General features: G+C 38.2%; 1 pseudogene; it reads left to right on the top strand.

Moving 5' to 3' along the window:
• The first annotated feature begins 2,190 nt into the window (after window positions 1-2,190).
• On the top strand, window positions 2,191-4,462 carry Atp5pb-ps2 (ATP synthase peripheral stalk-membrane subunit b, pseudogene 2; annotated as a pseudogene).
• Window positions 4,463-12,628: the final 8,166 nt, after the last annotated feature.

Here is a 12,628-nt window from a genome sequence, read left to right as displayed (position 1 = left end):
TAGTCATGCATAGCTAAGGGCAAAGATGTTGGGATGATGTTCAAGTTTTCCCTAAATATTAATCCCAATAGAACAAAGCTGTGGTCTCAAAACAAACCATACCAATTAGCAATGGCAGGATGTGAGTCGTGGGTAAGACTTCAACACTTTATGGCTACCCCACTTCTCACCATCCATCCTCTACCCCAACCCCTGCTTGAGATAAAAAGTTTTCTTCCTTAGCTTCCTGTGCACTTTGTAGTGCTGGGATTGCAGGCATTTACCACCATGGCCAGCTTCTGATTACATATTGTTGGTTTTGGCACCCATTGGCTATCTTGACTGTTTCAATTGTTTCCATGGCAGTAATGGATGGTGGTTCTCAAATACCATCTACCCCTGTGCATCAAACATTAATCTACACAGTGGGCTTTCTCTTTCTAGACAGAAGTCATCTCACTGATGCCTGTTGGACAACAGGAAAGTTTTATCTCAGACGTTTAGAGGCCGTGACTTTGGATCCCTTCAGTCTTCTTGACTTTAAATTCCTTCTACCATTTTATATATCTGAGACTTTGGAATTCTTTTACCATTCTACTCCCTCTCTTTTGAATAAGGTCAAATCTCTTTTTTTCAAATAAGTCTTGGTTGAATAGATGTAGATGATGGCTTTTCTTACCGTGGACATCACATTTGGAGGTGTGCAGCTCATGGCTAGCACAGCTTTGCTAATGAATCACATATTAATATTTATTTATACTTTCACTAAATTCCCTCACTGGCTAATCCATCCCAATGAATAGTTGAACTTGTCTACTTGTGAACATGTAGAGAGAACATGATACATGACATACACGTGTGTGTGTTTTGTGTGTGTGTGTGTGTGTGTGTGTGTGTGTGTGTGTGTGTGTGTAACAAATATCTTTAATTCCAAAGGAAAAGTTTTTGCTTGTTTTTCAGTTCTTTGAAACATATTTTTCTGGCTCTTCTAGAACTTGCTTTGTAGGCCTCTCTACAAAGAAATATGCCTGCCTCTGCCTCCCAAGTGTGATTAAAGGTGTGTGACACCACCACCTAGCAAGAAAGGTTTATTTTATTTGGGTTATTAAACATTGTGTTAAGTTTTGTATATTTAAACAAATCCTCATTATTTTAAGGACTTGGTACATTTTTTTAATGTCCAACTCAAGCCTGGTTTTAATATGAACTGATCTTAGTTTATAAGATACTGGGTGTGAAGCTCCTTAAATAGCATTTCCATGTTGCTGGCTTTAAGTGATGTCTTATGGGCCTATAAAACTAGCTGAGCAGAGAAAGGGATGAATCTGGTAACATGATCCAACCAAAGGGATCAATCAGTCATTACGTGGCAGACAAACCCTGAGAAGGAATTGAGCTCTGTTAAGACTCTCGCCCAGCAGTTCTATTCTAGAGTGGAAAAACCCATGAAGGGGAGCACTGACAGAGCACGTTATTTCATAAAATTAAAATCCAAGTGAGGGAAAGCCAGATGACTATATTCATACAAACTGAGCACGGAAGAAGCATTTTTGCTATTATATATTTGAATAGATCTAAAACACCAGCTTTGTCCTTGAGTTTGTGTGGGAAAAGCTGTCTAAAGCACACTTCCTGAAGGTTCCATGGCAATTGGGGAGCCGAGACTGTGCAGGGTAAGGCATGTGGTTAAAGCCCAGATGACAAGTAAAAGTACTCATGTACCGACTGGCACATTTGTTCTCAGTACTGTGAGATTGAGACAGCTAAAAGGCTAATGTTCATAATTAAGGTTATCAGAATTGGAAAGTGACTATATAGGCAATATTAATATAGGGCAAAATGCTAGGAATTTAATCAAAGAAAAATAATATTCTTAATATCATCACAACATTCGGAAGGGTGATTTCAACAGTACCAAGTACAGAACATTGAAGTCAACTTCTATGAATTCAAAGGCTAACAGCAAAATCTTTTTTTTTTTTAAAAAAAAAAAAGACAGTTTAATTACTGTGTTTTCCTGGAGAGGAAATGAGCTTTCAATTTTTATTTATTTAACCATTCCACTAAGAGTTCTGACTCTAAATAATGAGTTGGTAATTTTCACCTTCTGTTGAAATATTAATTTTTTCTGAAATATCCAATTATTATTATAGGAAGCAAGAAATAAAATTCATGAGGCAAATTATTCCTTCCCTTTTCTCTATAGTGAAGTTGGAGTGTGCTTCTTTTCCATGGTTTTTTTTTTAAGATCCAAGTGATTTCTGTGTGTTTTAGACCTAGATAATGCAATAGTGTTGTCATTTATCAGGCTAGCCTACATGTTAGGGGGTTATAGAATATGTCTTACACACTAAATCAATGCGTTAGCTGTAAACAATACAAAATGCACTTTGCTCCCGAAAGTTTAATGCTAGTTTCGGGTGATCTTTCTGTGAAGTTATGTTTTCTCTTTCCCCACCCTCCCTCCATCTGAACAAACTGTTAATTTCAGGGTTAGCCATGGCTCTGGAAATTGCTCCCTTATAACATTAGTGGAAAAACACTATCCACAGTTTGTGCCAATTATGTTAAAAACAAACATCTAATGAAAATGAACAAATATATATATATTTGATTTAGAAAATGATTTTCAAAATTAGAGGAAAATCTTGGCTTAGATCCTATAATAGTCCAACAGTGCATGTCCACAATCATGCAGACTGACATGTGCCATTGAGGATGACACTTAATTAAATAAGGTAATGCACACTCTACTAATCTTAGGGCTCTTACTTATCTCTTAGGAGGAAATTCACAATGTACATCAATTCAGATTTTAATGGCTACACTAAGCGGTATTTTACAGGCTTTTAAAGCATAATTGTTTTCCAACTAATCTTTTCTACTGAATGAATTTTTATCCATTTTTTACATTTTATACATGTTTCAAGAAAACAAAGTATCTTATGATTCTTTTGTATGTTGATCACATTTAATTTACTTATCTTTTTGAATATAAACTTTTCTCAACATAAAATTTGGAAACAATTAACAATATTACACAGCAAAGGTATTCACAGAAAAAAAAATATTGGTACTTTTTCCCCCTGAATGTCAGTATCTAATATTGTACCACATGTTCTATTCAATATAAATATCAAAAATAAATATAATTCAGAGTCTAAATTTTAATAAGTTCCAAAATGTGAAAGAAAACTGAAATGTATCCATTTACAGAATGAGAAAAGTTTGATTAATTATTATCCCCCCACACATACACAGATATGATTGACATTGTAGTTAGTGAGTTTCAAAAAACATACATGAAGAGAATATGAAAATTTTCCCTATGATTAAATAAATTATGCCACAATCAGAAATAGGTTCATGGTATTCACCGAGTTTCACTATATTGTTTTCTTCTTTCAAGAAATCCTCCTGCCTCATCCTTCCGAGTCTAGAATTATAGGTGTGCACCACCACAACCTGATAGAGGAAATTTTCATTGGCACAGAATAAGGTCTTTATTTTCACAAAAGCAAAACCAAAAAGCCCTAGTAGAGGAGAAGGAGGATGAGGTTGTTAGTACAAATGACAATAAAAAGTACACGACTCATCCATTTCCTGACCGATTTAGATATCCATATAACAAAGAAGAAAAGGACGGCGTTAATATGAATAAAAGAACTGTATGGAACATTTAAAATTTCTGCCTACCCTGACAGTCTCAGGTCGGGGTCACAGGGAAATGAAGATGGCTACCTGTACCTTCACAGACCATCCTGTCCAGGTATCTTCTCCTGCTACCACGATTACTGGCAGTGTCTTAAGAACGCGTGGTCCTGGTGTCTTTCACACAGGGCAGTTACATCTTGTCCCTGTACCACTTCCTCCAGAAGATGAAGGGAAAGTGTATCTCGATCCCTGAGAAAATTTTCCAGGTCCTTTCTCCTAAAACTGGTGTAACGGGACCCCACGTTTTTTGAACTCGGTTCGGCTTAGCTTGTATCTTCTGCCCAAAGAAATATACGTGATTATCCCAGAGATCGTGTCCACAATTTCAGCAAGAGGGTTGACTGTCTTTGTGGTTAAGAGTTGTGGTGCCTCTATTGGAAAATTTATCGATAAACTTAATGAGCAAAGAATCGCTCAGCTAGACGTATCAAATGATCTAGAACGCAGGTGACATGGAGAAGGTACAGCAGGCACTGGATCCGAAGTGCTGTTACCTCTTCGACATTCAGAGGAACGATGCTGTCACAGCCTTGAGATCACTTATGGGGAAAAGCTACATACAGCATATAAGAAGGTAAAGAAGCAACTGGACTATCATATTTCTGTATAGGACATGATGTGTCAGAGGGAGCAATAGCACATGATAGACTGGATGGAGAAACATGTGGTGCAGGACGGTTCTGCATAGCAGGAAAAGGAAACCGGTCTGAGGTACCTTGAACATCTAAAGCTGCTCACTAGAAAGGTTCAGAATAACCCAGTTATATGAATGTGTCGATCTCATTTGAGATGACCAGGGAGAGCTAACTTAAATGGGAACTATTTTGTGTGAAGAACTCTTCCGGTATTGTCAGCTACTGAAATTATAGTGTATCTTTCCTAAGAAATGATTAAGGTTCACTTAGTGGCTTAACCCTATTGGCCAGTCAGGTATATTTGATCCTTGCTCGGTATCCAGAGTTGTCTAATCACTTTTGAATAAGCAATTTGCATCAACTTGCTGCCCAACTAAAATTACCAAGTTATAGTTTAAACATGTAATTAAATACCGTCTTGCAATAAAATGACATTTGAAACAGAAAAGAATTATGCCAATAACTTAAAAATTATTTTTGCAAAAGACCTAAGAACTATGAAACAATAGTTTGAGAAATAACACAAATAGCTATTTTTAATTTTTATTCTAATTCCCAGCTGCTATTGAAGATGCTAATGGTCTCAGAGTTATCCAGATTGACATTACTTTTGTTAATTAGGTTCCCAAAGGGAAAAGGATCTCAGACTTTTCTAACATCTTTAAAAGGCTTTAATAAGGAAGAATGTTGAAGTATTTGTGCAGCTGATGCATACATAGGAAAATAAAAGGATAGCAATGTGTGTCAGGGCTTAACTGGAGACTCAAGCATTCTTACAAAGTACTGATTTAGGAGTACCCTCATATCATTATGGAGAGTGGTGAGTCAGAGTTTGTAAGGCTGTAATTCTGTGTGTGTGTGTGTGTGTGTGTGTGTGTGTGTGTGTGTGTGTGTGTGTGTGTGTGTGTCTATGTCCAGGGAGGCCAACAAAGGATACTGAATGTCCTGCTGCTTCATTTTCTACCTTTTTCCTGTCCCTATTCCCCCACTCACAGTCTCACAGTGCTGGGGCTACAGTGAGTGTGTTTTAGCTTGGCTTCTTATGTGGGTTATAGGGAATCTCAACTCGGGTTTTCATGCTTGCATAGCAAGTGCTCTTATCCATCTGACAAACTCACTGTTGTTGATGTTACAGGCATCCTACAAAAGAAGTTGGTCCTACTGAACTGAGAATAGGACCCCCGTTGAAGGAATCAGAGAAAGAACCTGAAGAGCTTGAAGGGGATTGAGACCCCATGTGAACAACAATGCCAAGCAACCAGAGCTTCCAAGGACTAAGCCACTACCTAAAGACTATACATGGACTGACCCTGGACTCTGACCTCATAGGTAGCAATGAATATCCTAGTAAGAGCACCAGTGGAAGGGGAAGCCCTGGGTCCTGCTAAGACTGAACCCCCAGTGAACTAGACTGTTGGGGGGAGGGCGGCAATGGGGGGAGGATGGGGAGGGGAACACCCATATAGAAGGGGAGGGGGAGGGGGATGTTTGCCCGGAAACCGGGAAAGGGAATAACACTCGAAATGTATATAAGAAATACTCAAGTTAATAAAAAAAAGAACATTTAATCAATAAAAAAAAAAGAAGTTGGTCCTAAACTGAACACAGTCCTGAGCCAGGTATTGGAGGAGCTACAGGGAGAGCTAGGGAAAATGGCATAGCTACAGGTTCAGATACTCCTTACGTCAACCATGCGAACCAGCCAATCACAACTCCAAAGCTGCCATAATACCTGGTGCATTGCCAAAAGTCTTCAAAGTTTTTGCAGATACTTCAAATATCCTTGAGCTTACCCTGATTAGAACAGAATTCTGGGAAGTGCCCAACCTACTCAGTTTAGCATATTGCCAACTTAGATGCTCAAATAACTAAAATGAAAAAACAACAACAACAACAACAAAGAGATGGGAAGAAAGTGAAATCAGTGTGGGTAAAAGAAACAATGTAAGTAATAAATTTAAAATTGATGCTATTTACTTCTAATGGCATGATAATATGGGATTAGGTAGGAAATGAGATGTTTGTATAACTCGAATAAATGCTTCAATGAAAGGTCTCCAGGTTGCATACCTGAATTATATCTACCCATATGCTATATAAAGAAATGGCCATGTCAAACTGTCAAATCACGGTCAACGAGAACTGAAGATAAACCCAAAGTGTTTTACATATATGTATGTGTGCATTACACACACACACACACACACACACACACACACACACACACACACAAAACTTGAGCAAGCACTGGGACTCAGAGTAGTGAGCTGAATTAATAAACTGACAAGAAAGCTGTTTCCATAAGATGATAGGAGTCTCCTTAACAACTAGTGAATCCTCCCTCTCTTCCCTACAGGGTTCCATGCCCTCTTCCACCAAACCCACATGCCTGTGTGTGCTTGGTCTTTGTGTGGGACCCCCTAACAAATGGAGCAGGGACTGTTTATGACTCTGTTGCCTGCCTTTGGCTCTCTTTCCTCTAACGGGGCTGCCTTATCTAGTCTCAGTAGGAGAAGATGCACCCAGACCTATTTCAACTTGATATGCCAAGAGGGTTGATATCCATGAGTGGCCTCCCCTTCTCTGAAGAGGAAGTGAGGGGGATTTGGGAGATAGGTAAGAGGGAAGGGTTGAGCAGAGAGGAGGGAAGGAAAGCTATGATCTGGATGTAAAGTGAATAATTAATGAAAAAATATTTACTCAATATTTCTGAAAATCATGTATAATTTAAACATATACACTTTCATTTATTATTAGATTTCTAATTTGCTAATTTGGTAGACCTGTACCTCCTTCTTTATTAAAATGATAAGCCGTATTAACTGTGTAATAATCAAGAAGCATAATTAAGTTCTAGAAAAACCAAACCGAGCTTTATTTTAACTCACAAAAATATATTTCATTGTTTTGTGGAATTTTTTTGCTTGTTTGGGTTTTTTCAAGCAAAGACTTTATTTGTTTATATTTATTTGTTTTGAGGTAAATGTTTTTGCTCTGCATTGTATGAATTAGAGGTTTTTCTGCTTGTCTGTAGTTTTTGAGACAAGGTCTTAGGCATACAAGGCTTGCCTCAAATCTGCTAAGGATATAGCTAAGGATGACCTTGACCTTGTGATCCTCTTTTGTCTACCTCCAGAGTTCTGGAGTTATGGGCGTGAACTAACAGGTCCAGTATACGTGACACTAGGAATGGAACATAGGGCTCTCACGTTCTACCATCCAGCCTGAAATGTCTTGACATGACAGGAAGACTTGGCAGTTGCTTTTAGACATGCCCCTGGAACAGCCTATGGGCCAAGGTGATAATCTTCTATTCAAATATATTCCTGTCTGGTTCCTTGTCTTCTGCTCAAGTGACAAGCCTTCTCTTGGCCTGCCTAAAACTAAATCTATTGCTCTCTACCAACTCTCAGTAAAGATTGAACAGTCCCCAGGCATCTGTGAGGAATAAACGTTTATCTGGCTGCTACTCAATACTCTCTCAGGTGAGAGTTGCTGTTTTTCGTGACAGCTTGCGGCAGTCCAGTGAGGCTGCCCTTTCTAAGAACTAAGTAACTAGTCTGCAGTTGTGCAATTGTTTGCTCTACAGTCCCCCACAGAATATTCTTAAAACACAATTTAACCTGAAAATCACGAATGACAGAGATCTGATTCACACTGATGTTTCCTTAACAGCTCCCTAGGTCTCTCTCGGTTGCTGCTGCTTTATCGTCTCAAGCTAAATTCCTTTATTCAGACACACCAATATTTTAAAGAGGGAATATGCTAGAAAATTACTCCAACAGACCTCTGACAAAATTTCTCGCTGGCCAGTATTAATAGATGCTAATTTGCTATTATAATGAGTGTGTCTACACCAATTAAAATATAGGATGCAATCAGTTCTGAAAACCACTGAAAACCACTTGTTGATTGATTGATTGATTAATGAAAAAATATGTTTGGTTAAGTGCTTTTCTTAAGTGGCTGCACGTATATTGTATTTGCACCCGATTTGAAGACATATTGTATCTCCATCACAATTAGTGCTGGGTATTGAAGAGCAAATGGTTGAAAAGCAGTTCCCTGGTAGACTTCAATATTTATATGTAGTGAACATTATTAGTATAAAGCATGGTGATGGACACTTACGATCCAAGCACTCAGATGCTGAGGCAGGAGATCCAGAGTTTGAAGCTAGCTTGGACTGTACAGTGAAACCCGCCTTAAAACCAAACCAATCAATAATCTAACTGCCACATAGTCATTCCGACTTACTTTGATCATAACCATTATGGATAAGAAAACAGTGGGAACTGTTTGGACACTTTTTTTTTTGTCACAGCAAGAGGCTATGTTGTTGACAAGAAAGAGAAACTAGAAAAATATGTTAAAATAAGAAAATATGTGTTTGTGTGTGTTTTTTTCTTTTTATGAATATGTAGAATTTAGAAATTAAGTAGTTATATTTAAACATTCACAAGTGAATCTTGAATGTTTTTTTGTTTCAAAATCATAGTACTTACTTGATTACGTTGTTTAAATTAAAGATCAAATCATTACAAGTTAAATTTGAATAAATCAGTTAAGTATTAATGGAGAAGAGAGTTTAATCTGAGTAAGAGCAATATGCCTACCCCCAAAAAACAATGTAAATGAGGAGTGAGGACAATATTACACGGAATCTCTGATTAATAATAATAATAATAATGATTATTATTATTATTATTATCAGTTTTTGTCTTAGTTACCCTCTCTCTGTGACAAAACTTCCTCAACAAAGGACCTGTGTGGTGCCTCCTGATAAAATTCCTTGTCACACAAACCTAAGGATTTGAACTGGATCCCTGGAACTGAGGTAGAAGGAAAATAACCCCCAAATGTTGTTCACTGACTTCCACATGTGCACCACCCCACCATGGTGATAGTGATGATGATGGTGATGGTGATGGTGATGGTGATGGTGATGGTGGTGATGGTGATGGTGATGGTGATTTAAAAGAAATACCCTGTCAGAAACAACCTGAAGGTAAAAAGATTGCCCTTGGATCATAGTTGCAGAGGGATGCACCATCATAGGAGGCTGGTTGCTCATATCGCACAACTCAGGAAGCAGAAGGGAACAGGGAATAAGACTATGCTTTAAAGCTTCAGGGTCTTTCCCCCAGTGATTCTCTTTATCAGACAGGCTCCACCGCTGAAACAAACCACAGTCTTCCCAAATAATACCACCAAATGGTGAACAACTGTTCTAACTTGAGAGGCTGTGGAGGATATTTCATATTCAGACTGCAATAGGTTTTTTTTAAATAAGGTTAAATAATATTCAAATGTTTTACAGAAAAAATAAATATGTGCTGTTCATTTTTGCTGTGAGCTTAGTGCTAATTGCTATGTTTTTTTTTAATATATTTATATTATTTGTATCCCTCAGAGGTTCACACGTTGCAAATTTGATCCCTACTATGTTGGTGTTGAACTGCTGGAACTTTTAAAAGGTAGAGCCTCCTAACACAGGAAGTTAGATCATTTGGGTTTCCACTCTCAGAAAGAATTAAGTATACATTTTAAGACCCTTGTTAGTTCCCGTGAAAAGAACTTTTTAAAGAGAGAACAAGTCTAGACTCTGACTCAGCCTGGTTCCGTTCTCATTATGTAATCTCTCCCGTCATTTTGGTATCATCTGTCCTGAGATCCTCATCCTAGGTGTTCAGCTTCCCAACTATGAGGAAATTTACTCACTGTTTCTGCAAAGCACTTTGTGGCAATGTTAGAAAAAAATTAAGACACTATGTTAAAGAAGAAACTAAAGTTTTGAAAAGAAGTAATACTAAGATAAAATGTTACAGATAGGCAAACCCATGCACCTACCAGTTGTTTAGAATTCCTACTTATTTTCAATTCCCTCCCCTTCTTTGAGTAGTAGGGGAATTGCTAACACCAGCATATATATAAACATTCTGGGTTTGTCAGTTTTAGCTGCATGATACTGGGCAAGCTATTTAACTTCTTTGTGACTTAATTTTCATCTATAAAGTTAAGTGCATTAATTAACAGCTACTATCTCATAATTACTCCAAAATGTAATGGTTATGCAAATTACTTTCCTTATAACATACTGTCTAACAGAAACAACTTCAAGGAGGAATGATTTATTTTGGTTCATAGTTCTGAGCCACACTCCCTAATGACCAGCAATTGTTGGTGACTTGCGCCATAGCATCAGGAGCTTGGAGCACAGCTGGTTTACATTACAGCTTCTGACAGGAAGCTGAGGGCCAAATGGGAAACAGGTATAGACTATGAGCTTCAATGCTCGCACCTATTACCCTAGGTCAGCCAGCTAGGCTCCATCTCCAAAAGCACCACTCTAAAGGCTGCCACCAGCTGAATTCTAAGTATCCAAATGCACCAGCTTGCAGGAAACATTTCACATTCAGGCCATAAAGAGGATTAAAAATAAGTATCCATCATTCCTCGGCTTCTTTGAGTAAGGAATGCAGAAGTAACTTTGCCAGTCAGACTTCAGTGTCTTCCTTATTCAGCTTTTTTTTGGTTTAATTAAATGGGTCGTGTCATCCTATGTTAGAAAGAGAAATTTGCTTTTCTCAGTCTGCCAACTCAGTATCCACCATGTACACAAACACCTTTGCGGACACAGCCAGAATTTTTGTACCACCTGTCCCAGCCATATTGACATATGCCAATAACGATCATAACCACCTTCCATAGTGACCAGGGAAGTGTGCCTATGCCTTCCCAGTGCCTAACACAAGTAGAACTCTATATACATGGTGAATCGGAAAGGAAAGGATCGGTTTTCAACTTTATGATTAATATATTTATTTATTCTCAAAAGAAAATAGTTGGTATATGGTACCAGAGAATTACTCTATGTGCGCACCTGTTAAGAATGAAATAGTACTTTCTAAGACTGTCTCACTGAAACAATTACACAGATACAAATGCTTTTTCACTCCTAAAAGCTATCTCCAAGGAGATCCTCAGGTTTCTCATGCAAGTTAAAAAAATTTCTCTTTTTACCCTTAGATGTTTTAGAAAAGTTACCATCCACTGTCATATCAGAGGTAATCACACACACATGACCTCTCCAATAAATAAATAAATAAATAATAAATAAATGAATAAATAAATAAATAAATGCTGATGATAACCCCCAGAGCAATCTTTCTACAGAACCTGAACTTCTTTTCTTTTTATGAGTTTCATGTTTGGAGGGCAAGGCCTAACTAAGCTTCTTGACCATTCTCTTCATCAATTTATGCCATTCTCTTGAGGCAGTTCTCTGATGTGCACCAACAGGAGAAAAAAGACATCTGTAATAAGCACCAAGATCCTGCTCATCCTCTGACACTAAGAGACAGGTTCCCAGTGCTGAATTTTCTTCCTTCCTTCCTTCCTTCCTTCCTTCCTTCCTTCCTTCCTTCCTTCCTTCCTTCCTCCCTCCTCTTCTCCTCCTTCCTTCTGTCCTTTTGTTGTTGCTATTGTTGTTTTGTTTGTTTGTTTGTCTTTATGGAAAGCTTCTGTTAATTATGGAGGTACCCACCCTGTCAATACTGGGTTCTCTAACCTACAATTCAATTCAGAATGTGTTTCTACTAAAGGACCCATGGGTTGTGTCATGGTCCCTGTCATTTCAGGCAGACATCAATCTGCTAGTCTACTTGTCATAACAAATCGAACACAAATCCAGACCTAGCAGTAGATTTTATTCTTAAAGATTATTGCTAGTGTACCGAAAGGGCCTACTGCACTATGGGAGAGGAACTGTGACTGCAGACTAAGGCAGTCTGATAGGAGGCTTCGTTTTACTCAAGCAGCATGGACGGTCCAGGATCTCTGTCTGATTTTCTTAAATCACCCCATAACTTTTCTTAAATGGGGAGGAAAGTCCTTTTCCTACATAAATGAAAGATGGTATATGTGCCCTGAAGCTAGGCAGTTGAGCTACCTCAGGCAGAACAGGTTTTGAAGCACCCTTTTGCAAGTCTGGCAGGGACTATCTAGAACTTAATGCAAAGTTACTTAGCACCTATTGTTCCCAGCCTTAGCCAAAACTCTGAGCCAAGAGGACATTAAATAAGTCCTAGCAGGGAAAGTCCCTAAGTAGAAACCCTGTTGCTATTCTCTCAGGATTCTTTCTGAGCTCAAGACTTTTGGCCGGCAGAGATAAAGATGTGACTCAGGATAGGAAATATACACATGCTGTTTCAAAGGCATTTTAATTACTATAAGTCAGAAAGACTCAAATGACAAATGCTTCTGTTAGAAAAGGGAATGGCAACTGTGGTCTCAGCAAA

The sequence above is a fragment of the Rattus norvegicus genome, chromosome 18, assembly GCF_036323735.1.
Source record: "Rattus norvegicus strain BN/NHsdMcwi chromosome 18, GRCr8, whole genome shotgun sequence".
Taxonomy (NCBI): domain Eukaryota; kingdom Metazoa; phylum Chordata; class Mammalia; order Rodentia; family Muridae; genus Rattus; species Rattus norvegicus.
This window is presented reverse-complemented; position numbering and strand designations above follow the sequence as displayed.